Source organism: Macaca nemestrina, chromosome 8 (genome assembly GCF_043159975.1).
Source record: "Macaca nemestrina isolate mMacNem1 chromosome 8, mMacNem.hap1, whole genome shotgun sequence".
Taxonomy (NCBI): Eukaryota; Metazoa; Chordata; class Mammalia; order Primates; family Cercopithecidae; genus Macaca; species Macaca nemestrina.
In genome coordinates this window covers 71,312,999-71,338,920 of record NC_092132.1, presented here as the reverse complement: position 1 = coordinate 71,338,920, position 25,922 = coordinate 71,312,999, and the positions used below count along the sequence as shown (strand labels likewise).

The 25,922-nt window shown below is 41.3% G+C and overlaps 1 protein-coding gene and 1 non-coding gene across 3 annotated transcripts in view; both read left to right on the top strand.

The window, feature by feature from the left end:
* Nucleotides 1-25,922, top strand: part of LY96 (lymphocyte antigen 96) — a 112,272-nt gene that overhangs the window by 79,483 nt on the left and 6,867 nt on the right. The gene's annotated exons all lie outside the window — the stretch shown is intronic.
* Nucleotides 10,600-10,706, top strand: LOC112427029 (U6 spliceosomal RNA). Its single transcript, XR_003018449.2, has one exon. It is a non-coding gene; the product is annotated as a U6 spliceosomal RNA (small nuclear RNA).

The window sequence follows — 25,922 nt, the reverse complement described above, 5'->3', positions numbered from 1 at the left end:
CAATTCTCGTGCCTCAGTCTCCCAAGTAGCTGGGATTATAGGCACGCACCACCATGCCTGGCTAATTTCTGCATTTTTAGTAGAGACAGGGTTTCACCATGTTGGTCTCGAACTCCTGACCTCAAGTGATCTGCCTGCCTTGGCCTCCCAAAGTGCTGGGATTACAGGTGTGAGCCACTGTGCCTGGCCAGAGTTTTAATAATTCTTGAGATATTATGAATACAAGTCCTTTGTCAGATAAATATATTGTGAATATTTTCTCTCTGCGATTTATCTTTTTATACAATGTCCCCTGAAAAGCATAAGTTTTAGATTTTCCTGAAGTTCAATCTATTTTTAAAAAATAGTTTGTGTCTTTTGCCTTTCCCAAGGTCATGAAGATGTTCTCCAACGTTTTCTTCTAGCAGTTTTATCCATTTAGGTTTGGGTCTGGGATTTGTTTTGAATCAAAGGTGTGAAGTGGGCATTTTGTGGCTAGCATAGGTCAGAAGTGTTGTGCCCTTCACGCACATATCCTTAGGAGACCTGGGGAAGGAAGCCTCATTCCTGTGATGGACAGTGACATTCACACGCGTGACCAGGAAGAAATCTACGTGGTGTTTCCATAGCACCATTTGCATGTTCAGTTCCCCATCTACCATCCACCTAACACTTTTTTATTTTTATTTTTTTTGAGACAGAGTCTCGCTCTGTCACTCAGGCTGGAGTGCAGTGGTGCAATCTTGGCTCGCTGCAACCTCTGCCTCCCAGGTTCACGCCATTCTCCTGCCTCAGCCTCCCAAGTGGCTGGGACTACAGGTGCCCGCCACCACGCCCGGCTAATTTTTTTTTTTTTTTTGTATTTTTAGTAGAGATGGGGTTTTACCATGTTAAGCAGGATGGTCTCGATCTCCTGACTGTCTGCCTTGGCCTCCCAAAGTGCTGGGATTACAGGTGTGAACCACTGCATCTGGCCTCTACCTAATACTTTTAAACTTCATTAATCAGCAGTCAATCAATTTATTTATTTATTTTTATTTGTTTTTTGAGACAGAGTCTTGCTCAGTTGTCCAGGCTGGAGTGCAATGGCCATCTCAGCTCACTGCAAACTCCACCTCCTGGGTTCAAGTGATTCTCCCCTCTTAGCCTCCTGAGTAGTTGGGATTACAGGAACTCACCATCATGCTCAGCTAATTTTTGTATTTTTGTAGAGACAGAGTTTCACCATGTTGGCCAGGCTGGTCTTGAACTCCTGACCTCAGGTGATCCTCCTGCTTCGGCCTCCCAAAGTGCTGGGATTACAGACATGAGCCACTGTGCCTGGCCCATTTATTTGTTAGAAAATGAATCAGTAATTTCAATTAGGAGCTGTGAAATAATGAGTTTTAATTAATTCAATTATTCTTCTATACTTCTTAGTTGGCATTCTTCTGTAAAGTAGGGCTAGCTGGCTCTCCTGAATATATTTCATATTAGAAAATTAAGATGAATGCTTAAATCTTTCCCTTTGCCAATTTTCAAAACAAGAATTTGGTTTAATAGCTTCTTTAGATGGCTTCTTTTAATAGCTTCTTTAGACAAAGGAGTCTCCCTCACTCCAGCTTTATCTTTTTTCAGTATTGTAGACTTCTGGGTTTTTACATAACCAATGTATGCCATTTAACTATGATCATTATTCTTTTTGATGCTTATGTTATCACAACTATGTCAGTAAGTTCCCCTTCAACTGACTCCTGTGTCCTTTTGTTATGAGTCCATTCATCTTTGGAAATTTCCTTGTTTTTGAGCATTACAGAAATGCCCCAGGCTCACTTCGTGTCCTTACCATCCTGCCTCTGGAATCAGTTCTCCAAGGAACCTTGCTTTTTCTTTAAAAAAAAGATTAATTATTATTTTTATTTCCATAGGGAATGGCACTAGAGACCAAAATCAGGATACGAGGGGTTTTTATGTTCTTGACATTTTATGGATACTTTTTAAAAAAAATTAAAAACTTTATATGGCATGATTTTGTTTTTTTAAGCAGAAATGTTCTGGGTACCTTGTGCATCATATTGCTAGAAATGAATATTTCCTTACTGAGTATCCAGTGTCAAGCATTTTACTACACAATTAAGCGTTTAATTCTCACATTAATGAAATTTGCTAGGGCTCTTATTCTCATCCCCATTTTAAAGATGAGAAAAATGAGACTGAGATATTAGTAACTCTCCTCGGTCACACAGCTAGCAAGTATAGGGCAGGTGTTGGAGCCAGGCAGTTGGACTCCAGAATGTGGGCTTATTAGCACCATACTATGATGCTATTCAGTTGTTCAGAAGCATTTCTCATAGGAGACGTGGCAGGAAGTACCTTAAGCAGGATAAATTGTCTTACAAGGACTTTCTTTTTTTTTTTAGAAGCAAAACTTTTGAAATATGAAGAAACAGAGTTAGAAGAAACAGAAAAATGTTTTTTTTGGTAGAATCAGAAAATAGCTCCAAATAATTCTTCTTCTTTCAGTTTTTTATATTGCCAGCAGAGTTAACTCTTTAATGTAGGGTACTGCAACTAGTTCCCAGTTCTCCTCTGGCCACCCTCAAAGCTGAACCCATCTGACTCCAGAATGCCTTTTGTAGTAAAAAAAATTGATAATATACATGAGATTACCTGTAACATCAATATTAGTTATTAAATATAGTAATATCACAAATACTATGAACCACTTCTCAACCCAAGAACTAGAATATTTCCAAAATTTTGTATCTACCAATGTATATTTTCCCTATCCCAGTCCCCTGCCTCTCGCCTCCAGGCCTACCTAGAGGCTTGCCATCCTATTGCTTTTTAAGCAAAAAAATGGTTTTAGCACTAATATTTGTCTAAGAACTATATTGTTTGCCTTTGCTTGTTTTTAGAATTATGTAAACGATATGTAGTTATCTGTTTCTTGCCTTTCCTTCCTCAACATTATGTTACTAATATTAATTCACATTGTGTGTAGTGGTGGTTCATTTTCTCTGCAATATCATGTTGCATTGTGTGGATATACCACAATTTATTTATTTATGCATTTACCTGTTGACGTCCATTTGAGTTGTTTCTAGTTTTTTGCTATTGCAAACATTGCTAATGGTCTTGTATATGTCTCCTGTATGCCAAGTACAATCCCAAGCACAAACATTTTTGGGGATAAATAGGAATGGGATTACTGAGCTGGAGTGTATGTGGAAGTTCAACTTTGCAAGATAACACTAAATAATTTTCCAAAGTGGTTGTACCAGTTTTTACTCTACTATCCATTAATCTATATCATTTTTAATAGATATAGAAATGAATATAAATTTTAAATTTATTAAAATTTATTTTGAATTAAAGTTGTGAAGTGGACATTTTGTGGCTAAATGTCCACAAATTTTAAATTTTCCCAAACTAATGGGTATAAAATTGTTTATCTTGTAAGCCTGTTCACATTTCTGTAAGTCCTAATGAAATCAAAAATTTTCCATATTTTATGGGCCATATCTGTTTTCTGTTCTGCGAAAGGCTTGCTCTTTGCAATTTATTTGTTCTTTTTCCACTTCTAACTGATGCAGTATAATCTAACATATGGTTAATTATAATTATTAGTCCTCTATTGTTGGACATTTAGTTTTTTCCCAATATTTTGCTATTATAAATAGAGCTGACCTGATAACGTTTTGGGTACCTTCAGGATTTATTTCTTTCAAATAAACTTAGAAGTGGAGTAGGCTGAGGAGGCAGATACGCTCATTTTGTAAAATATTTTGATAATACACTGAAAAGTTACCTCCTGAAATAGTGCCAATCTACCTGATGAGGTTTTTCTCGTAACCTGTGAAACATATAAGCAGTTTTATGGACTTTGACAAAGTTGGGGCGAAAGAGGAAAAGCTTGAACACATAGGGAGGTCCTGGAAAAAGCTGGGAGGGGAGGAGCCATGCTCAGCACAGCCTTCTGAGAAAGGCCGGGAGCCTGCATGAGTTCAGAGGTGAGCATGTGGGTGCCTCAGTCAGAATTCAAGCAGGGGAGCAGAACTGCTAGCAGATATATGTACAGATATAAGGATTTGGGTTTTTGCAACTCAAGAAGTGGGTTAAGTGGTCTCTGTAAGGCTGTTATCCCTGTATCTGTGTGAGGCTGGAGCTTGAAGTCCATGATGCAGGTAGTCAGGCATAAAAGACAGATGGAAATTAGAGGAGACCGAGGGCAGATAAGACTCCGCAAGCATGAGCTAAGCCCACACAAACAGACTGAAATCCGTGTCATTTCTTGTTGCCTCTGACCTTGATAGTGTGGCCATTCTGTCTGTAGAAGCCTGGGTCCTTTATTGAGGACCTAACCACATATACCTGGCTCAGGAGAAGAAGCTGAAGGAGGGAAAGGGAAGGCGGCACAGTTGCAGGTTCTGCTGTGGCTTCCTGCCACCAGGTGAGTCAGTAGATCAACAGATGTATGTGAGGGAAAGAAAGAATTTACAGCCATAGGCATCCAACAGTGTGAAAGGTGCTTTCTCACAGATGATCTCATTCAGTCTGCACAATAGCCTGTGAAGTTAGAAGTGTAAGCATTTCTAATGCACAGGTGAGTAAACTGAAATTCCAGAGCTCAGTCATGTAGAAGGGAGGAATGGTGATGGGACTGAAAATTTTTTCATTTTTATAATCAGATACTCAAGGGTAGGTTTGCAGTTCTAATTTATGCAGTTTCCCACAACCTGTGGTTGCTCAAGTTGGCCCTTGATTGATTAGGGGTAAAAAAAAAGAGAGTGATGAATTTATTTATTTATTTATTTATTTTGAGACCGAGTCTTGCTCTGTCGCCCAGGCTGGAGTGCAGTGGCACAATCTTGGCTCACTGCGACCTCTGCCTCCTGGGTTCAAGCAATTCTCCTGCCTCAGCCTCCTGCCCGGCTGAGGTAGGATGCCACCACGCCTGGCTAATATTTGTATTTTTAGTAGAGATGGGGTTTTGCCATGTTGGCCGGGCTGGTCTTGAACTCCTGAGCTCAAACGATCTGCCTGCGTCAGCCTCTCAAAGTGCTGGGATTACAGGTGTGAGTCACTGCACCCGACCTGATGAATTTATTGTAATTTAAATATGACCATAGTTTTAATTTTGGTTTTGTTTGTTTGTTTTTGTTTTTGTTTTTGAGACAGAGTCTTGCTTTATTGCCCAGGCTGCAGTGCAATGGCACGATCTCAGCTCACTGCAACCTCTGCTTCCCAGGTTCAAGCGATTCTCCTGCTTCAGCCTCCTGAATAGCTGGGATTACAGTCTCCCGCCACTACGACCAGCTAATGTTTTTGTAGTTTTAGTAGAGACAGGGTTTCATGTGGGCCAGGCTGGTCTCGAACTTCTGACCTCAAGTAATCCACCTGCCTCAGCCTCCCAAAGTGTTGGGATTACAGGCGTGAGCCACTGTGCCCGGCATGACCATAGTTTTAAAAATACAAATCTAGACTTTTTTAACACTGAAATTTGACTTTTTAATTATTTTATGTGTCATGAACATTATTTTTCTTTTGATTCTTTTTCTTTCTTTTTTACATTTTTGTTTATCTTTTCAAAAAAAACCAACTTTTAATTTTGTTGATATTTTATATCGTTTTCATTTCAATTTTATTTATTTATGCTCTAGTGTTTATTATTTCTTTTCTTCTACTAATTTTGGGTTAGTTTGCTCTTGCTTTTCTGCGTAAGATGCATTGTTAATTACATGACGTTTTTCTTCTTTTTTGATGTAGATTCTTAAAGGTATAAACTTCTCTCTTAGTACTGCCTTCTCTGTATCCCATAGGTTTTGGTATGTTGTGTTTCTATTATCATTTGTTTCAAGAAAATTTTCAGTTTCCTTAATTTCTTCATTGACCCATTAGTCATTCAGGAGCATATTTTCTAATTTCCATGTGTTTATATAGTTTCCCAAATTCCTCTTGTTATGGATTTCTAGTTTTATTCCATTGTAGCCAGAGAAGACACTTGATGTTATTTCAATTTTTTTGAATGTTTTAAGACTTGTTTTGTGACCTAACACATGATCTATCCTTGAGAATGATCCATATGCTGAGGAAAAAAAAATGTGTATTTTGGAGCTGTTGGATGAAATGTTCTGTAAATACCTATTAGTTCCGTTTATTCTATAGCACAGATTAAGTCTAATGTTTCTGTATTGATTTTCTGTCTGGAAGATCTGTCCGATGCTGAAAGAGGGGCACTGAAGTCTACAACTATTATTTTATTGGAGTCTATCTCTCCCTTTGGCTCTAATATTTGCTTTATACATCTAGATGCTTCAGTGTTGAGTACATACTTACAATTATTATATCCTCTGGCTGAATTGACTCCTTTATTATTATATAGAGAATCTAGACTTCTACTGTGGTTTTAAAAAATTATTTGTATTTTTTATTTTCTGAGACAGAGTCTTGCTCTAATGCCCAGGCTGGAGTGCAGTGGCACAATCATAGCTCACTGTAGCCTTGAACTCCTGGGCTGAAGCCATTTTCCTGCCTCAGCTTCCTGAGTAGTTAGGACTACAGGCATGCCCTACTACAGCTAGTTTTTAAATTTGTTTTTGTAGAGACAAGATCTTGCTATGTTATCTAGGCTATTCTCAAACTCCTGGCTTCAAGCGATCCTCCTGCCTTGGCCTCCCAAAGTGTTGGGATTATAGGCATGAACCACTGTGCCTGGCTTATTGTGGTTTATTTTGGTGACATCAGCAATTTAATGGAAATGTATCGATATAGTTTACCTATTTTAGAAGATAAAGTGAGACTTTTAAAATACATTGTATTTATCTTTAATTTCTTTTGATTAAATAATTAGAAATTCCTATTAGTGAAAATGAGAATGTTTGGCTTATAATTTTCATTCTTGAGAAATGATTGTGGGAATGCTGAAAATCATGTTTTAAATATAAAGTCAGTCCTAGTTTCTTCAACAGGTAAAAGGTATGAAAAGAAAGAGATGAGAACTGTTGCAAGTTGGATTCTCTGGAAGCAGATGCTGACACACGGTTTGGGTGCAGGATGATGGTTAGGCGCAGTGCCTATAAAGGGAAGGTGCTAGATGGAAAAGACCTGTTGCAACACAGGCCTGGCAAAACTTTGGCAAACCCAGAGTGGCTTTGTGAGCAAATATGGCTTATCAGAGTTGTTCTGCGTCAGGCCAACAGCTGGACCTTTTCACCCCTCCTTTCTCAGTTGCTGAATGTGGGTCGCTCGGGGAAGAGTGTGACCTCAGCTCTCAGTGGCTGATGCTGACCTTGAAGGAGCTGAGAGCTGGAGGCTGTCTGCTGACCCCACACCTCGCAGTTGGGCTTCAGGTTCTTCTTGATGGGTATCTCGGTGATGCCCCTCCATGGCCACCCCGGGAACCATCATAGATTAAGAAAGACTTAAGGGACATCAATCAAATGCCAATGATTCCTGATTCCAACAAACAACCAAGATACTATTTTTTTTTTTTTTTGAGATGAAGTTTCACTCTTGTTACCCAGGCTGGAGTGCAATGGTGCAATCTTGGCTCACTGTAACCTCCGCCTCCTGGGTTCAAGTGATTCTCCTGCCTCAACCTCCCGAGTAGCTGGGATTACAGACTTGCACCATCATGCTCGGCTAATATTTTGTATTTTTAGTAGAGACGGGGTTTCGCCATGTTGTCCAGGCTGGTCTTGAACCCTTGATCTCAGGTGATCCACCTGCCTTGGCCTCCTGAAGTGCTGGGATTACAGGCGTGAGTCACCATGCCCGCCCCAAGATACTTTTGAGACAATTGCGGGAGTATAGATATAGACTGGGTATCCAATGATAGTAGGGGATTAGTGTTAATTTTTTCTTGGGGGTTGAGAAAACATGCTGTTTATATTCACATAACACTTCTGACACTAGATGTGTGGGTTTTATCCCCCCACACCAAGCAATTCTCCAACTCTCTGGATCCCAGCTGGGTGTACTACAACTTAATCTAATTCTAAGACTATCTACCTGAAGTTTGCATCAGATCCCATAAGTTAAAGGGCTCGGTTCCTCAAGACTGCCCCTACTTCAGATGTCAATCGCATGTCTGGGGCTCTTGCAGTTCTCAATGACTGGCTTTTAACTGGGGGTTCCCGTAATGAGTTTGATAATTTGCTACAATGACTCACGGAATTGAGGGAAACACTTTACTCATGTTTAGTGGTTTATTATGAAGGACACACCTCTAGGAAATCTAGAGAGAAGGGATGCATAGGGCAATGTATGGGGCCGGAGAGTGGTTTGTGTCTCTTCTCTTCTCTCTCTGGGCACGCCACCCTCCCAGCACCTTGATGTATTCACCAACCTGGAAGCTCATCAAATCTCATTGTTCAAGAGTTTTTATAGCACTTACTCTGAGTCCGCCCTTTTCCAGATACTTCATTAGCATGAACTCAGGTGTGATCTAAAGAGGTGCTTTATGAATAACCAAAGACACTCCTATCACTCAGGAAATTCCAAGGGTTTTAAGAGTTTTGTGCCAGGAACCAGGAATGAAGACCAGGTAGCCTTATTTATACTACAGCTGTGATGATGGAATCATGGTTATGTAAGATACCGTAATATGGTGGTAGAATAAGGTACCCAGGGATTAGCTCCAGTAAAGCGACAGCAATAAAAATGGAGGACTGATAGATAAAACAAGAATGCTAAATTGTTGATAATTGTTAAAACTAGAGATGGGCTTAAAGAGATTCTCTTTAGTATTCTATTTATATGTGTGTCTGGAAATTCAAAACATAATGAAAAGATAAATATAGAAAAATACATGAAATCAATATAAATTATAATGAATATGATATATAAATGTATAAAAATTAAATATATAAAAATATTAAAACATAATAAAACGTTAAAAAAATACCAAAGGTCATTTAAGATAATACCTCATTGGTAAAAGAGGTAACACAGGCCAGGTATGGTGGCTTATGCCTGTAATCCCAGCACTTTGGGAGGCTGAGGTGGGAGGACTGCTTGAAGCCAGGAGTTCAAGACCAGCCTGGGAAACAAAGCGAGACCTTGTCTCTACAAAAATTTAAAAAATTCGCTGAGTGTCGGGGCGCATGCCTGTAGTCTCAGCTACTTAGGAGGCTGAGGTGGAAGGATTGCTTGAGCCGAGGAGTTTGAGGCTGCAGTGAGCAGGGATTGTGCAACTGCACTCCAACCTGTGTGACAGAGGAAGACCCTGTCGCAAAAAAAAAAAAAAAAAAAAAGAATTATCATAATAAATAGGGGGCATCTATTATTGGGTGTCTTTCATATGCTAGAAATCAACAAGTAAATCCAGAGTAAACTCAGTTTTAAGTATTATGAAGATCTGCCCTGGAGATAAAGCATCCTTCAGTGGCAGCTGATAGCTTTCAGTGGAATGTGAGGATTTTCCTGTCAAGTGTGACCAGATGAATAACTGGGAAAGGAGATACAGGAAGATTATAAGGCAGGACAGAAAGCAAACTACTGAGAGCATTTTTGAGAGCATCCAGACACAGTGTCAGGTGCTTTACACACACTGTCTTAATTCTCACAGTCACAACCCCACGCTATTATTTAGATTTTCTAGGATTCACTTTATGTAGATTGGGATATTAGACTCAGATATTTGGGAACTCATCCAAGTGTTTTTAATGGGATTCCAAGTTAGGTTGTGTTGGGTTCTGAGGCTTTGCACTGGGTCACTGGAGTTCAAAGCTGGTCACTTCTCAGGCTCCCAGAGAATCTGGCAGCACCCCTGGGGCAGCATATTCTGTCTCTCCTGGAAAAGTAAACTGCACTGGTCCTCCCGTGGCTGCTGGGCAGACCCACAGAGTTTCACAGGCCTGGGATGGCCCTTTCTGCTGATGACACTCCTGCCTAACTTCCTGGAACTAGAAAAATTAGAAAAGAAGAAAACAATACTATTCTGAATTTTAACAATACTATTCTGAATTTTAATTAGAAGCTCTGAGCATTTCCTCTTCCTAAGGGCTTTCTCTCTCTCTCTTTTTTTGTTCATGTATCTGCCCATTTGTAGTGGTTAATTTCATATGTCAACTTGACTGGGCTAAGGGATGCTCAGATAGCTGGTAAAGCATTATTTCTGGGTGTGTCTGTGAAGATGTTTCCCCAAAACATTGGCGTTTGAATCAGTAGACTGAGTAAAGATCGGCCCTCACCAAAGTGGCTGGGCAACATCCAATCTGTTGAAGTCCCAGCTATAACAGAAAGGCGGAGGAAAGGTGAATTTTCTCTCTGCTTGAGCTGGGACATCTATCTTCTGCCCTTGGGCATCAGCACTCCTGGTTCTGATGCCTTTACACTCCGGCTGGAATTACTCCATCAGCTTTCCTGGGCCTTCAGCTTGAGACAGCAGACTGTGGAGCTTCTCAGCCTCCATAATATTATGGACCAACCTTTCATAATAAATCTCTTTCTACATAACTCTCTAAGTATCTTACTAGGTCTGTTTCTCTGGAGAACCTGACTAATACACCATCTTCAGGTAATGCCCTTTGTAATTTATTGTCTGCCAGTATGTTGGGAGTATACCAGTCTCCATTAAAAGCTGTCTAACAACTTTGGAAGAGGATTACAAGGGAGTTTTATCAATAGATAGTTATGGTGTTCGCTTTGGCAGCATGTGTATTAAAATCGGACTAATACAGAGAAGACTAGGATGGCTCCAGTGCAAGGACGACACACAAATTTGTGAAGTGTTTAATTTAAAAAAAACAATAATTAATAGGCTACCAACCAAAAAAAGTCCAGGACCAGATGGATTCACAGCCGAATTCTACCAGAGGTACAAGGAGGAGCTGGTACCATTCCCTCTGAAACTATTTCAATCGATAGAAAAAGAGGGAATCCTCCCTAACTAATTTTATGAGGCCAGCATCATCCTGATACCAAAGCCTGGTAGAGACACAACAAAAAAAGAGAAATTTAGACCAATATCCCTGATAAACATCGATGCAAAAATCCTCAATAAAATGCTGGCAAACTGAATCCAGCAGCACATCAAAAACCTTATCCACCATGATCAAGTGGGCTTCATCCCTGGGAGGCAAGGCTGGTTCAACATATGCAAATCAATAAATGTAATCCATCATATAAACAAAACCAAAGACAAAAACCACATGATTATCTCAATAGATGCAGAAAAGGCCTTTGACAAAATTCAACAGCCCTTCATGCTAAAAACTCTCAATAAATTTGGTATTGATGGTACATATCTCAAAATAATAAGAGCTATTTATGACAAACCCATAGCCAATATTATACTGAATGGGAAAAATCTGGAAGCATTCCCTTTGAAAACTGGCACAAGACAGGGATGCCCTCTCTCACTACTCCTATTTGACTTAGTGTTGGAAGTTCTGGCCAGGGTGATCAGGCAGGGGAAAGAAATAAAAGGTATTCAATTAGGAAAAGAGGAAGTCAAATTGTCCCTGTTTGCAGATGGCATGATTGTATATTTAGAAAACCCCATCATCTCAGCCCAAAATCTCCTTAAGCTGATAAGCAACTTCAGCAAAGTCTCTGGATACAAAATCAATGTGCAAAAATCACAAGCATTCTTATACACCAATAGCAGACAAACAGAGAGCCAAATCATGAGTGAACTCCCATTCACAATTGCTTCAAAGAGAATAAAATACCTAGGAATACAACTTACAAGGGATGTAAAGGACCTCTTCAAGGATTACAAACCTTTGCTCAACGAAATAAAAGAGGACACAAACAAATGGAATAACATTCCATGCTCATGGATAGGAAGAAGCAGTATCGTGAAAATGGCCATTCTGCCCAAGGTAATTTATAGATTTAATGCCATCCCCATCAAGCTACCATTGACTTTCTTCACAAAATTGGAAAAAACTACTTTAAAGTTCATATGGAACCAAAAAAGAGCCCGCATCTCCAAGACAATCCTAAGTCAAAAGAACAAAGCTGGAGGCATCATGCTACCTGACTTCAAACTATACTATAAGGCTACAGTAATCAAAACAGCATGGTACTTGTACCAAAACAGATATATAGACCAATGGACCAGAAAAGAGTCCTCAGAAATAATACCACACATCTACAACCATCTGATCTTTGACAAACCTGACAAAAACAAGAAATGGGGAAAGGATTCCCTATTTAATAAATGGTGCTGGGAAAGCTGGCTAGCCATATGTAGAAAGCTGAAACTGGATCCCTTCCTTAAACCTTATACACAAATTAATTCAAGATGGATTAAAGATTTAAATGTTAGACCTAAAACCATAAAAACCCTAGAAGAATACCTAGGCAATACCATTCAGGACATAGGCATGGGCAAGGACTTCATGTTTAAAACACCAAAAGGAATGGCAACAGAAGCCAAAATTGACAAATGAGATCTAATTAAACTAAAGAGCTTCTGCACAGCAAAAGAAACTACCATCCGAGTGAACAGGCAACCTACAGAATGGGAGAAAATTTTTGCAATCTACCCATCTGACAAAGGGCTAATATCCAGAATCTACAAAGAACTTAAGCACATTTACAAGAAAAAAAATCAAACAACCCCATCAAAAAGTGGGTGAAGGATATGAACAGACTCTTCTCAAAAGAAGACATTTATGCAGCCAACAGACACATGAAAAAAATGCTCATCATCACTGGCTATCAGAGAAATGCAAATCGAACCACAATGAGATACCATCTCACACCAGTTAAAATGACGATCATTAAAAAGTCAGGAAACAACGCGTGCTGGAGAGGATGTGGAGAAATAGGAACACTTTTACACTGTTAGTGGGACTGTAAACTAGTTCAACCATTGTGGAAGACAGTGTGGTGATTCCTCAAGGATCTAGAACTAGAAATACCATTTGACCCAGCCATTGCATTACTGGGTATATACCCAAAGGATTATAAATCATGCTGCTATAAAGACACATGCACATGTATGTTTAGTGCAGCATTATTCACAATAGCAAAGACTTGGAACCAACCCAAATGCCCATCAATGATAGACTGGATTAAGAAAATGTGGCATATATACACCATGGAATACTATGCAGCCATAAAAAAGGATGAGTTCGTGTCCTTTTTGGGGACATGGATGAAGCTGGAAACCATAATTCTCAGCAAACTATTGCAAGGACAGAAAACCAGACACCGCATGTTGTCACTCATAGGTGGGAATTGAACAATGAGGACACTTGGACACAGGGTGGGGAACATCACACACTGGGGCCTGTCATGGGGTGGGGCGGGGGAGGGATAGCATTAGGAGATATACCTAATGTAAATGACGAGTTAATGGGTGCAGCACACCAATATGGTACATGTATACCTATGTAACAAAGCTGCACATTGTGCGCATGTACCCTAGAACTTAAAGTATGATAATAAAATAAATAAATAAATAAAATTAAAAAATAAAAAAGGTATTTTTTTGTGGTGGATAGTGGATTTTATGAAACAAAGTGGATTTTTTTTTTTTTTTTTTTTGAGACAGGGTGTCACTATGTCACCTAGACTGGAATCTTGGCTCACTGCAGCTTTGATCTCCTGGGCTCAAGTGATCCACCCGCCTCGACTTCTAAAAGTGCTGGGATTACAGGCATGAACCACTGCACTCAGCCTTAGCTGTGGATTCTTAAAGACAGAGACTTACAAAATGTGCATGTGTGTGTGCGCATGCACACATATGCAAGGAAGGGGAAAGAACTGATCCTTTTCTACATCCAGGCTGTGGGATACTCCAATGAAGACAGAGAAAAGGAAAAAATAAGGGAGGGCAAGTTTCTTCCTCAAGTTCACATCTAATATCATTTGCAATGAAAAGAGCGAAGGAGTGGTGGCATTGAACCTGAGCTGAAGGGAAAGCATACCTTTGCAGGCAATGTTGGAAGTGTTGTTTAGGACCCCTTTATGTGAAAGCAAGACCGTTGGAAGGCAGCTGAGACTTCCCAAGCAGCAGTGCCCACTGTGGGTCTGCCTGGGGTGGTAAATGGGGCTTGGAATCAAAATGCAAGAAAATCCTAGCATAAGGGACTTTGTGTTGGGCCTGATTGACTTTGGTATATTCCCAAGCCCTGAGTACCTCATCAGAAGTTCTTTCTGCTGCTCACGGCCATGGTGGAGGAATCCTGGGAAAAGAGCCTCAGTAGTAAATTGACACTGAAAGTGCTTTCAGATGGTTTTGCTTTATGGCTGAGTGTGGAGGTGCCAGGAATCAGGCTTTGAGGTGCACATCAATTACATGGCCAAGTGCATGCCCTGAGAGGCAAAAAACTGTAGAAGAATTTGGAAATGAAGTTAAGTGTAGGTTTTCAAGCTGTGTATATGAAACACTGTCCATATGACACACTCTACCTTCTCCACTGTCACTTTGTCCCAGGAATGTTTATTTTTCCCACACTGTTACTGATTCCCTGCTTCCCAACCTTTCTCCAAAAAGCCCCCTATGTGCTTTTTCTGGCCTGGTGAGAGAAGTAAACAGGGTGGAATTGCAAAGGATGGAATTTCCCAGCAGGCAGTGCAGAGGCTCCACCTTGCTGATGTGGTTTCACCTTCTCCAGGGACCGTTAGCTCTTTGTTGACTCCCAGGAATAAAAGCTCGGTTTCCTCTAAGGCTCTTTAGTGGTGTTTCTTGTATTGGTTATCATTTTGGCTTCCGGGGGATTTAGCACAATCGTAGAGCTTTACTCTTCCCTGGCCATTCCAGCAGACTGGCTTCAGCTCCCGTCTCCCTGCTTTCAATTATAGAATATTTCCCTTAATCTCCAGTCCTATTTTTTGTGCTCCTCTTTATCCAGTTGTCCACACTGCTGCTATGTGTCAGGCTTGTGCTAGGATCTGGGAACAGAGAGATGAATAAAACGTGGTTCCTCAGTCTTCAGCAGCTCATAAAGAACTGGGGAAAACAGAGTTGCAAGGAACTCACAGTGAGTGACTCTAGCTTTATCTTGTGTCTGGATTTCTGTTTTCACGCAATTGCACCATTTTTCTTCTGGTTGAGCATGTTCCTAGATTGGACTAGATTGTATAGGTTATCAATAAATACTGGCCATGCTCATGATTGTGGTTATGTCCATGTAAAGGCTTTCAAATGCCTCCAACTCATGGAACCTTTGCTTAGCAGTGCAATGTGTGCAGGTAACAGAAACTAAAGAAAAATTGTGAAGTCATTTGAACATTTTTCTGTTTTTATTTTAGTTTTTATTATTGTATTGTTATTTTTAAAAACCCAAACCTCTGCAGGAGAGGAAAGATTTCTTTTTCTCACCCACCCTAGGTTCATACTGGAGGCTCCTATAACAAAGGAAGATTAACAAGCGAAAGGCATACACATTTATTTAATATAAGTTTTATATGAAGGGGAGACTTCTTAAGGAAATGAAGATTCAAGTAAACAGGTGCACTTGTGTATTGCTATGCTTAGGTTTGATGAAGCATGGACCGTCATGGAGAAATATGACTGCAGGGCAGAAGGATGTGATTGAATGGTAATAAGCTAGGGGGAAACTTAGCAAGACCTGTTTGTTCAGGTTCCTCTCTGTGTCCCTGTGTCTTCAGAGGTAAGGATGTTCCTTTCACCCTGGGTATAGGAAGGATACCTTTCAAATGAGGGATTTATGGCCTGTTTCAGGGGAGAAGGCTGAGGGAAAGGTGAGCGAGGCCTTCCTGCTTCTGTTGTTTTCTCAAAAATGCCAAGATGTCATATTTTGGGATAGTGTGTCCTGAACCCCATCTTCCCTGCCCCCCTACTGGATTAATCTGAAGTAAGTTCCAGGTATTATACATATATTTATATGTGTCTATATATGTAAATATATAGTTATAAATATCTATGCATATTATAAATGCAAATGTGTGTAAATATTCCAGCATATATCTCTGAAAGTTAAGGACTCTTTTTATTTTATTTTTATTTTTTGGAGATGGAGTCTTGTTCTGTTGCCCAGGCTGGCAACGTCTCAGCTCACTGCAACCTCCACCTCGCGGGTTTAAGCAATTCTCCTGCCTCAGCGCTCCGAGTAGCTGAGATTACAGGTGCCTGCCACCATGCCCGGCTAATTTTTTGTATTTTTAGTAGAGATGGGGTTTCTTCATGTTGGCCAGGCTGGTCTTGAGCTCCTGACCTCCTGATCCACCTGCCTTGGCCTCCCAAAGTGCTGAGAGTACAGGCATGAGCCAGGACTCTTTAAAAAGTAACCATAATATCATGACCACACCTAAAAAATTATTGGTAATTCCTTAATATTATCAGATATCCAGTCACATTTCACTGATTTTATTATAAGCTTTTACTTTTATAGTTGGTTTGTCTGAATCAGGATTTTTGATAGGTTCCTATGTTGTGATTGGTTGGGATACCTCTTAAATCTTTTCTTTCTTTCTTTCTTTTTGAGACAGGGTCTTGCTCTGTCACCCAGGCTGAAGTGCAGTGACAAAATCACTGCTCACTGCAGCCTTGACCTCTCGGGCTGAAGTGATCCTCCTGCCTCAGCCTCCTGAGTAACTGGGACCACAGGCATGTGCCCCTATGCCTGGCTAATTTTTTTTTTTTTTGAGATGGGGGTCTCACTGTGTTGCCGAGGCTGGTCTGGAATTCCTGGGCTCAAGTGATTCTTCCACCTTGGCCTCCCAAAGTGCTGAGATTGCAGGTGTGAGCCACTGTGCCCAGCCAAATCTTTTCTAACCTACAGGTTTCTCCTCATGTTCTTTTTTTTTTTTTTCCATTGCAATTTATTTGTTGAAGAAACTGGGTGATTTCTCCAATAGAGTTTCCCATAGTCTGGATATTGCTGATTGCTTCCTTGTAATGTTTAACCTGTTCCTCTGGTCTCTGTATTGCCATCAAACTGATAGTTAGACCTAAAACTTTAGGCTTGAGTGTAGGGCAGAAATATCTCATAGGGGGTGGTGTGTGTATTTCTATCTGGAGACACAAAATGCTGGGTTCTCGCTGCTTCTGTGACGTGAGCTGTCCTGATGTACAGATTAACTCAGCTCCTTAGCTCGTTAGAGGTTGCTCAGTGGTAATACTCCAGTTCTGTTGTTGCTTCCTATGCCTTAGCCAGAATACTGGTCTGGAAGAGAAACTTCTCTCATCAGCATTTGGTTACTCTGAGGTGCAGTTTGTACAGGACAGTCAGAATTCATGCTGTCTTCTTTCCATTTATTAATAGTTTTTAAGGAATTTAAACACTGAAGACTTCAGAGATTGTACCCCTTCTTCCCCAAATAGTTTTCTCCTCTTTCCCCTGGCCCCTCTGTAATCTAGAATCTTGCTCTCTCTTTCAATCTCTCTCTCTATTTTTTTTTTCTTTTTTTGAGATGGAGTTTCCCTCTGTTGCCCAGGCTGGAGTACAGTGGTGCGATCTCGGCTCACTGAAACCTCCGCCTCATGGGTTCAAGCGATTCTCCTGCCTCAGCCTCCTGAGTAGCTGGAATTACAGGCTCCTGCCACCATGCCCGGCTAATTTTTTGTATTTTTAGTAGAGATGGGGTTTCACCATGTTGGCCAGGCTGGTCTCAAACTCCTGGCCTCCAGTGATCCGCCTGCCTCGACCTCCCAAAGTGCTGGGATTACAGGCGTGAGTCACCGCACCCAGCCCTCTCTTTCTCTTCAATCCAACTTTGTAGAGCTTTGGAGAAAGAACTGCAGACTCATTCACACTAAGGTACAAATGACAAATAACAGGTTACAGTGTGATTACTCCAGACAGACTTTCTGTTTAACTTCCATCAACATCTTAAGTTAGAGAAATGAAGCTTCTTGGAGAAGAATAACATTTGTGTGCACTTACTATTATATGCCAGCTGCGGCAGTAAATGATTTATGTGTGCTGTCTCACACAATGCCTACAACAACCCTGTGAGTAAGGTATTCTATGTTATTCCCATTTTACAGATGTGGAAACAAAGCTCAGGTTTCAATAACTTGCCAACTAAAAGGTGACAGAGGTGAAACTAAAACATATGATTGTCTCATTCCAAGCCAGACATCTTATTCTGGAATCACAGAGGAATCATATCGTGTTCTGCCTTCTTTGTATAATTTCAGACATCTTGAACTAGGAGAAAAGGCTTTGGGGGAGAGGATGGCTTCCCAAGGTCGATATTTTCCGCTAGACAGACCCAAGTTACTCATTGTGTCAGTGTGTACAGAAAAGCCTGGCAATCACCCACAGAACCAAAGATTTGTCACTGGAGTGTCATTGTTGAAAATAGTTCTCTGCCACTGCAGCAATAGCGATGCCTTTGCCGCAGCCAGCTTCTTTCTGCTTTTCCAACTCCTCCTTCCTCTTGTTCACTTGTTCCAGTCACACTGGCCTTTTTCCTGTTCCTCAAGCACACCAAGCTCCTTTCTATTTCAGAGGTTTGCATCTACTGTTCTTCTCCTGGATCTTTTTTAAATTTAATTTTTTCCAACTTCATTGAGGTATAATTGACAAATAAAACTGTGTAAGTTTGAGAGGTACAATGTGATGATTTGATATACATATATATTGTGACATCATTACCACAATCAAGTTAGTTAGCATATCTGTCACCTCACCCTGGTTACCATTTGTGTGTGTTTGTGTGTGTGTAGCAAGAACATTTAGTTTCTACTCTCAGCAAATTTCAAAAGATAATACAGTATTGTTAACTAGAGTCACCATGCGGTACATTAGATCCCTAGGACATATTCATCTTATAACTGAAAGTTTGTACCCTTTGACCAACATCTCCCCAACATTCTATCCTCTGTTTTCTATGGGTTCAACTTTTTTAGATCCCACATATAAGTGAGATTTTTCCTGGATCTTTCCATGACCAGCTTCTTGACATTCAGATCTTAGCATAAATATTATTGAATCAGAGGCATTCCCCTGATCTTTCTACCTAAAGTAGCCACTCCTTACCCAATCCTCGATTTCTTTTCCAGCTCTTGTTACCATCTGAAAGTATCTTCTGTCTTTCTCTACAAACTATAGGGAGAACATCTACCAGTTTTGCTCACTGCGAGGATTCTGGTGCCTGGCACGAGATGGGCACTCAAGAAGCCTTTGCTGAATGAATGAATTAGCTCAGGCATCCTTTGCTCATTGAAGACTACATGGAGGCCTGTCTCACTGTCCCAAATCCATCACTGCTGGTTCCAGTTGATCACAAGAACTGCCATGGCTTTTCCTTCTGTGAAAGTCAGGGGTTCCTGCCTTTCGCATTTATAAACCAAAACTTGACAAAAATGGTCACATATAATTCTGGTTAGGTATTAGGTTGAGGTCTAAGGTAATTCCTGTTCTAACTGATACTGTTTGCTTGAGCTTGGTCTGGATGTTAATCCTCCCCTACCCTACGTTCCCAAATTTCTGTTGAAACCTAATCACCAACGTGATGGTTTTAAGACGTGGGGCCATTGGGAGGCACAGCCCTGCTGAATCAGATTAGTGCCCTTATAAAAGAGGTGCCAGTGAGCTTCCTTGCTCCTTCCCCATGTGAGAACACAGCAAGATAGGGGCCATCTATCAACCAAGAAGTGCAGCCCTTGCTAGACGTTGAATCTGCAGGCACCTTGAACTTGGACTTTCCAGCATTTAGGCCTGTGAGAAATAAATTTATGTTGTTTACAAGCCACCCACATTGTGGCATTTTGTTGCAGCAGCCCATACAGGCTAAGCAGGGCATCTTTCAAATTCTCCGTTCTTGTGTGAATATTGAATACCTCTGGGTGAAAGAAGATCATGACAGAATGGAAAGTCTTGCAGAAACTCTTCTGAAGTTGGGTGGCAATAGCTCTTGAGATCCTACAAAACTGGATCTGAAGCTTAGGGGTTTGCAGTAGAGTTAACCAGCAACTTGAGAAACAGTTTATAGGGCAGTACAAAACATGGTCCTAAAATTACCTGTATGGGAATCATCTGGGGAGTGCATGAGACTTATTTAAAATGCAGATTAATAAACTGCAGTCAGACCTCCTGTGTCGATATCTTGGGAGATGGAGCCTGCCGTTCTATATTTTGACAAGTGCCCAGTTGTATTTTATTGTATGTTCCCCAAAGTTTGAGAACCAGTGTCGTTAAGAAAGGAAATTGTATTTTATTACAACCTACTTATCCCGAGGAACCTTAGAAAAGCCACCAAAACAAAGCCGTCAGCACTCAGGCTCCAATCAGCTTTGGAATCCCAGGGTCCCACCTGAGAGAGAGCATCAGTCTCGGTGTGGTCTACACTTGGAGAGTGTTACAAACCTCTGGGTGGCCAAGGTTCACTATTTTGCCTTAAAGGGCCTCTAACATGTCACCACTTTGCTTGGGGAATTTTTGTTTCTGGCCTGCCTACTTTCTATTTCACAGGGGTGTGAAAAGTGTAACTCCTAACAAGTCTAATGAGAGACATCGCCAAGCTTTCTAGTGGCAAGAACTTCCTTTGTTCTTTCAGATGTTGCCCTATTTTTTGCCTGAGGAAAGGCATAGTTTGTCCTCATCTTGCTGTAAACATTGTTTAATATTCAAAGTATGAGTTGGGCTTAACCATCTCTCTTCTGTGTCTGTTCTTGTCTTTATGGGTCTTTCTCTGAAAGCTTTTCCTTTCACCTCTAATCTCTCTTTCTTCTTCTTTCTCTTGTCTGAATCCTTCCTATACTTCGAGGACAAATTCAAGTTTGTCTTTATCCACTAACCACCCACCTACCTAAGGCTTTTTTCCTGGCTTGAATTCCCAAAACTGTTATACCATACTGTTTAGTACTTCACTGAGTGAATAGAATAGAATAGAATAGAATAGAATAGAATAGAATAGAATAGAATAGAATAGGAGTTTTGCTTAACCATATCTTACTATTCCCTTGCTCTCAGGACTCATGAATGTTTTGTGTGCAGCCATCATTCAAGAGAAAACCCCATGACACTTTGCCAGCACACAGGACACTTCTTGCAAGGGCCAGCAGAGGGCAGTGGAGCACCCATAGTTCTTTCTCCTTTTTCCACCTCTTTGTCTATGTCCAGGAAAACACAAGGAGCCATTTGTTGGTGCCCTGAGCCAAGACAAAGCAGTTGCTAAGTCTTCTGAGATGTTTTATGTCCCTTTCTTACCTTTCTGCTCTGCTCCCTCTTTTGCACCACATACCCCCAAGCATCCACCCTTCTGGGTCTCAGTCCCATCTATTCCCTCCCCTCAACCTCTAAGCTAAAACTGCAGATTGTGACCCTTTCCCACTGGGAACCCTCCTGAGTATTTATTTATTTATTTATTTATTTATTGAGAGAGTCTTGCTCTGTCACCCAGGCTGGTGTGCAGTGGCACGATCTCGGCTCACTGCAACCTCTGCCTCCCAGGTTCAAGCGATTCTCGTGCCTCAGCCTCCCGAGTAGCTGGGATTACAGGTACCCATCACTACACCCAGATAATTTTTGTATTTTTAGTAGACATGGGGTTTCACCGTGTTGGTCAGGCTAGTCTCCAACCCCTGGCCTCAGGTGATCCACCTGCCTTGGTCTCCTTAAATGCTGGGATTACAGGCATGAGCCACTGCGCCTGACCCCTCCTGCCTATTTTAAATGTAAGCTTTGCAGGAGTTAATTTAACAATTGTATCCATGTAAGTTACTCCTTCTCTCTTGGCATGGATTGATCTTGCTGGTGGGGAATTCCAGCCTGTGGCCTGTTGAGAGCCAGAGATGGGGTGAGAAGGGTGCAGAGGAAAGAACTGCTGGGAACAATCCCCTGACTTCCTAGCAGGATAGGGTTAGTCCTAGGCTGAAGAGAGCAAACCTCCCATACCCTCAGGGGCCAAGCTCCCTTCCTGGAATGATCAGTGATGAAACAGCTGGTGGTTGTGACTTATCAAAAGGGCCATGCACTGAGAGAACTGTTTATCTTTTGATGGATGTTCTCCGTGGGCTATTTACTCACACATGTTTTATTCCAAATCCTCAAAACAAGACTGGCCACAGAATTTATGGGAGCCCAGGGCAAGAGGAAAATACAGGTCCTTTTGTCCAAAAATTATGAAGGATTTCAATTTGGTCACTGAGAGCATTAAACCTGGCACAGGGCCCCTCTGAGCATGGAACACATTCATGAATCTAGCCCTGCCCCCAAACATGCATAGGACAAGCTCTCCTGTGTCCTAGACTTGGTATGAAACTTTCCCATGTCTGACTCCTTCACTGTCCTCAGGAACCAGGGTCTAGAGAATGAGAAAGATACACAGGGAAAGTGGATGAGAATTTATTTGACAGATGTGTAATGGACACTGTTTGAGGCTCTGGAGATTCCAAAGTTAACAAAACAAAGTCCCTGCCCTCATGGAGCTTGTACTCTAGTTGTAGAAGACAATGACAGACAAACAGGAGAGTGCCTGCAGATAGTAGGTCAGATAGTGATAAGCATGATGGATAAACGGGGGGCAGGAGGGATAGGAATGCCATCATAAGGAGTGCTGTTATGATTTCAGGAAAGGTGGTCAAGAAGGGCCTCACGAATCGTGTGCTATTTGAGCAAAGACCTTGAAGGAGTGTGTCCTACAGGCATCTGAGGATGAGTATCCAAGCAGAGGGGTTAGCAAGTGCAAAGACTCCCGCGGCTTCCTGACTTTGAGAAAGAGCAGGGAGGACAGGATGGTTGGTGTGGAAGATTGGGGCCTGGGAGGATGGAGAGAGGTGGAAAGGGGAGGCCAGGTCTTATACAGTAATTATTTTGCATTTTAGATGAGATGGACCTTTGGAGGTTTTAGAGCAGAGGAGGTTTGTGATCTGACTTAGGTTTTAAAGGACTCCCTCTATGCTCCATCAAGAAGAGATTGTGGAGGCATACTGTGAAAGCAGGGTGACCAGTGAGGAGACTCCTGCAATCATCTAGGTGGCTTTGGACTAAGGCCTTCATAGTTGAGGTGATGAAAAGTGGTCAGATTCTAGGAAAACCGTAAGCTCTCGGTGGTGAGGGGTCATGTTGGTCTTGTTTACCACTGTGGTTCTGTTGCCACACACAAGATCTGGCATATATAGGTGCTTAATGAATATGTATTTAATGAACCCAGGGAGCAAATACAAATAGATAAGATTGGGATAATAAGATAATTAAGACAAATAGATAAGATTAAGTTCTTATAACAGAGCTGTAAGAAATAACATTAAAAGAATGGAGGCAGAATACCTTGACAATGTTTATAGTTTTTTATTCCCACTTTGCTTCTATTAAATCTGTTGAAATGTTAAAGATCATTTGATATGAAATAAATTACATGTCTCAACCCTACATAACCTGTAAGCCTGAATATGCTCAAATGGACAGCCTGTGTTTTTAGTATCAGGTCAATAGGTGGTGCTATATCTTGTTAGGGCTTCGTCCCCAACTAGGCAATGTGAGAGGAGGCTTACTAATGTAGATCAAAATGTTAAATGCAGTCTTATCTGGAGTGTATTCTGAGTCTATTGAAAATTAGATTAGTTTCTCCAGCAATTTGGTAGGACTCTCTTGGAATTATATGTATGAAACTAACATTTGAAAATGTCAATTCTCCCTTACGTGGAACATTTAGATATTTAAATGATAGAAAATGCATCTCAGTATTAGAAACAGAGCTGTGCCCACATGCGGCAGATGCCCTCAATGCCTGATGACATTTTACTTTCTTTCTTTCTCCATGTGATTCTGGTATATGTGTGTATTGTCAATATACGTCTATTTTGGCTGCTATTTGTAAAAAGACCACATAAGGCATCATTAGATTTATTTCCTTTATTGAATGTGTAGGTGGGTACAGAATGTGTAGGTGGGTACAGAAAGGAGTGGCATGGGAGAGGGGTATACAAGGAGAAAGTGAGGCTGCCGTCCTATTTGGGAGACTGTGAGGTTGTGTGGAACATTCTATGAACACTTTTTGGATAGCAAATTTCTTCCAGCTATGGGCTGTCTCCACCAGCTGGGCCATCTTTCTCCACCCAGAAAGCTCTCGAAGCAGTACCACCTCTTGCAAGATTGCATCTCTTGGAACCCTGCAGCTGGCTAGATCTTTCTTGTCCAATGCCCAACTTTCTGCTGTTAGAATTCGTTCTTATGGATTAAATTCTGCCATTGTCAGGCCTGAAGAAGTGGAAGATCAAAGATTCTGGACTGGCTTTCCTATGAGTCAGGCAGAGTAAACCTCACCCTACAAGATGACTTGTGCCCCCCTCAGGAGTCCCTGGGTGGACTTGAGAGCTGTAGGCATCTGAGGATGAAATCGTATTCTTTCATGGTGTTAATGATATGGCTCTCCTGAAATGGAAGGCCTTGAGAACTGCTTCTGCTAGCGGACCTGTAAAAGGGACACAGGCCAATATACTGTTGTTTCAGATGGTTTTCTCTCTGAGCAATATTTCTGCCTTTTCTTTTCTGGGACTTGATGCCTGAAACTGTCCTTCAACCAGCACCTGCTTCCTTTCTTGCTGTGATCTGAGACCTCTGTCCAAGGGGCAAACGCTCTAACTGACCAGCCAGCATGTCCCCATTTCTTTGACAGAGTTTTTCCTTCAAACCCTTTGGCTTGCACTTCCTCCCTCAAGCCTTCCTTGAAGTCCTTCCATCCACTTACTATTTGTTGATTCAGCAAATGGGTGGTGTGTAGCTCCTGGATCTCAGGCATCATGCTGGGTGCTGGGGAAATCACAGGACACACTTTCTGTCCTCAACCTTTCCTTAGAATAAGCCTCCTTCCTTTTGACTCATTTAAAGCCTGATTTTCCTTCTATGATACTGCTTTGCTTTGGGCCTTGCCTAAAAGCTCCCTATAGTCTAGAGCTAGAAAGTGGGACTTTCTGTCTTCTTACCTGGCTATCATTCATATATTGGCTTTTTGTCACCTCATGGGTGACAAGCTGGCTCAAAGAACTTTTGGGCATTATTTCTGCATTCAAGAAAGATGGTGGGGGAAGCACCAACTAAGTCTGTTCATTTTATCAGAGAAGCATAAGTTTTTCTGGAGGCTCCCAGCAGAGTTCCAGTATCCTCACATTGTCCCCTTTAGCTAAAAGGAAAACAGGGAAAACGAGTACGTGGCTTTAGAGAGAAAGGGTTTGGGAATGGCTCCTTAAGTCAGTCATCCAAGAACATTGGCTCCCGAGGGACACTCAATCCAGCCAGATTATGCTCTTCTACACAAGTTGCCATAACCTATCAACATCTGGGTCACTCCGTTACATCCATTGACTCCCGGGCTGCCATTTCTCTCCTGACTTCATCTCCTGTTATCATCTGGCTGGCTTTAACTTCAGCACTGACAACACTTGGACATAGAGTTTCTTGACCTCCTTCATCCCTTTCTTCCACTCCTCCTAGGCAACCCATTAAATAGCTAACACTGAACTCACTGCTTCACCCAAACTTTCACCTCCTCCTGCTTTCCCATGACTGGCTCATGAAAGTTCATCTCACTTGTCATTGTCACTGAGATCATTGAATTCATCCCATGCTGCTCCGTCTTCTTCACTTCTGGCATCCGAAGGTCCCTGAATCCTGTTCATCTTATCTCTGGAATAGCTCTTGCCTCCTCCTCCTCTCTGTATTGCCACAGCTCCACTTTAAGTCCTGATTTTCTCTCCCTGTTTCAATCCATCCTCTGAACTGCCACAATTATGTAATTATACCATATAATTTGATTTGGTTGTTCTTCCTTGGTTAAAAGTCATTCATGGTTTCTTATTGTTTTAGTATAAAATAAAAGCATGGCATTCAAAACCTTTCCTGCCCAGCCCATCACTGTAGCCTGCTCTTTCTCTTGTCATTCTGGATTTTCAGTTTCCCAAACAGGTCTCAGGGCTTTGCTGTGTCTGGATGCTCTTTCTGTCCTTCTCATTCAGTGAACTCCTTCTGCAAGCCGAGCTCAAATACAACCTCTGCAACATTGCTTTCTTCAATCTCTTAGGCAGAATGAATTACACTGCCTTCCTTTCTACCGTTGCACTGTTCATGTCATATTTGTGACATTGTTTT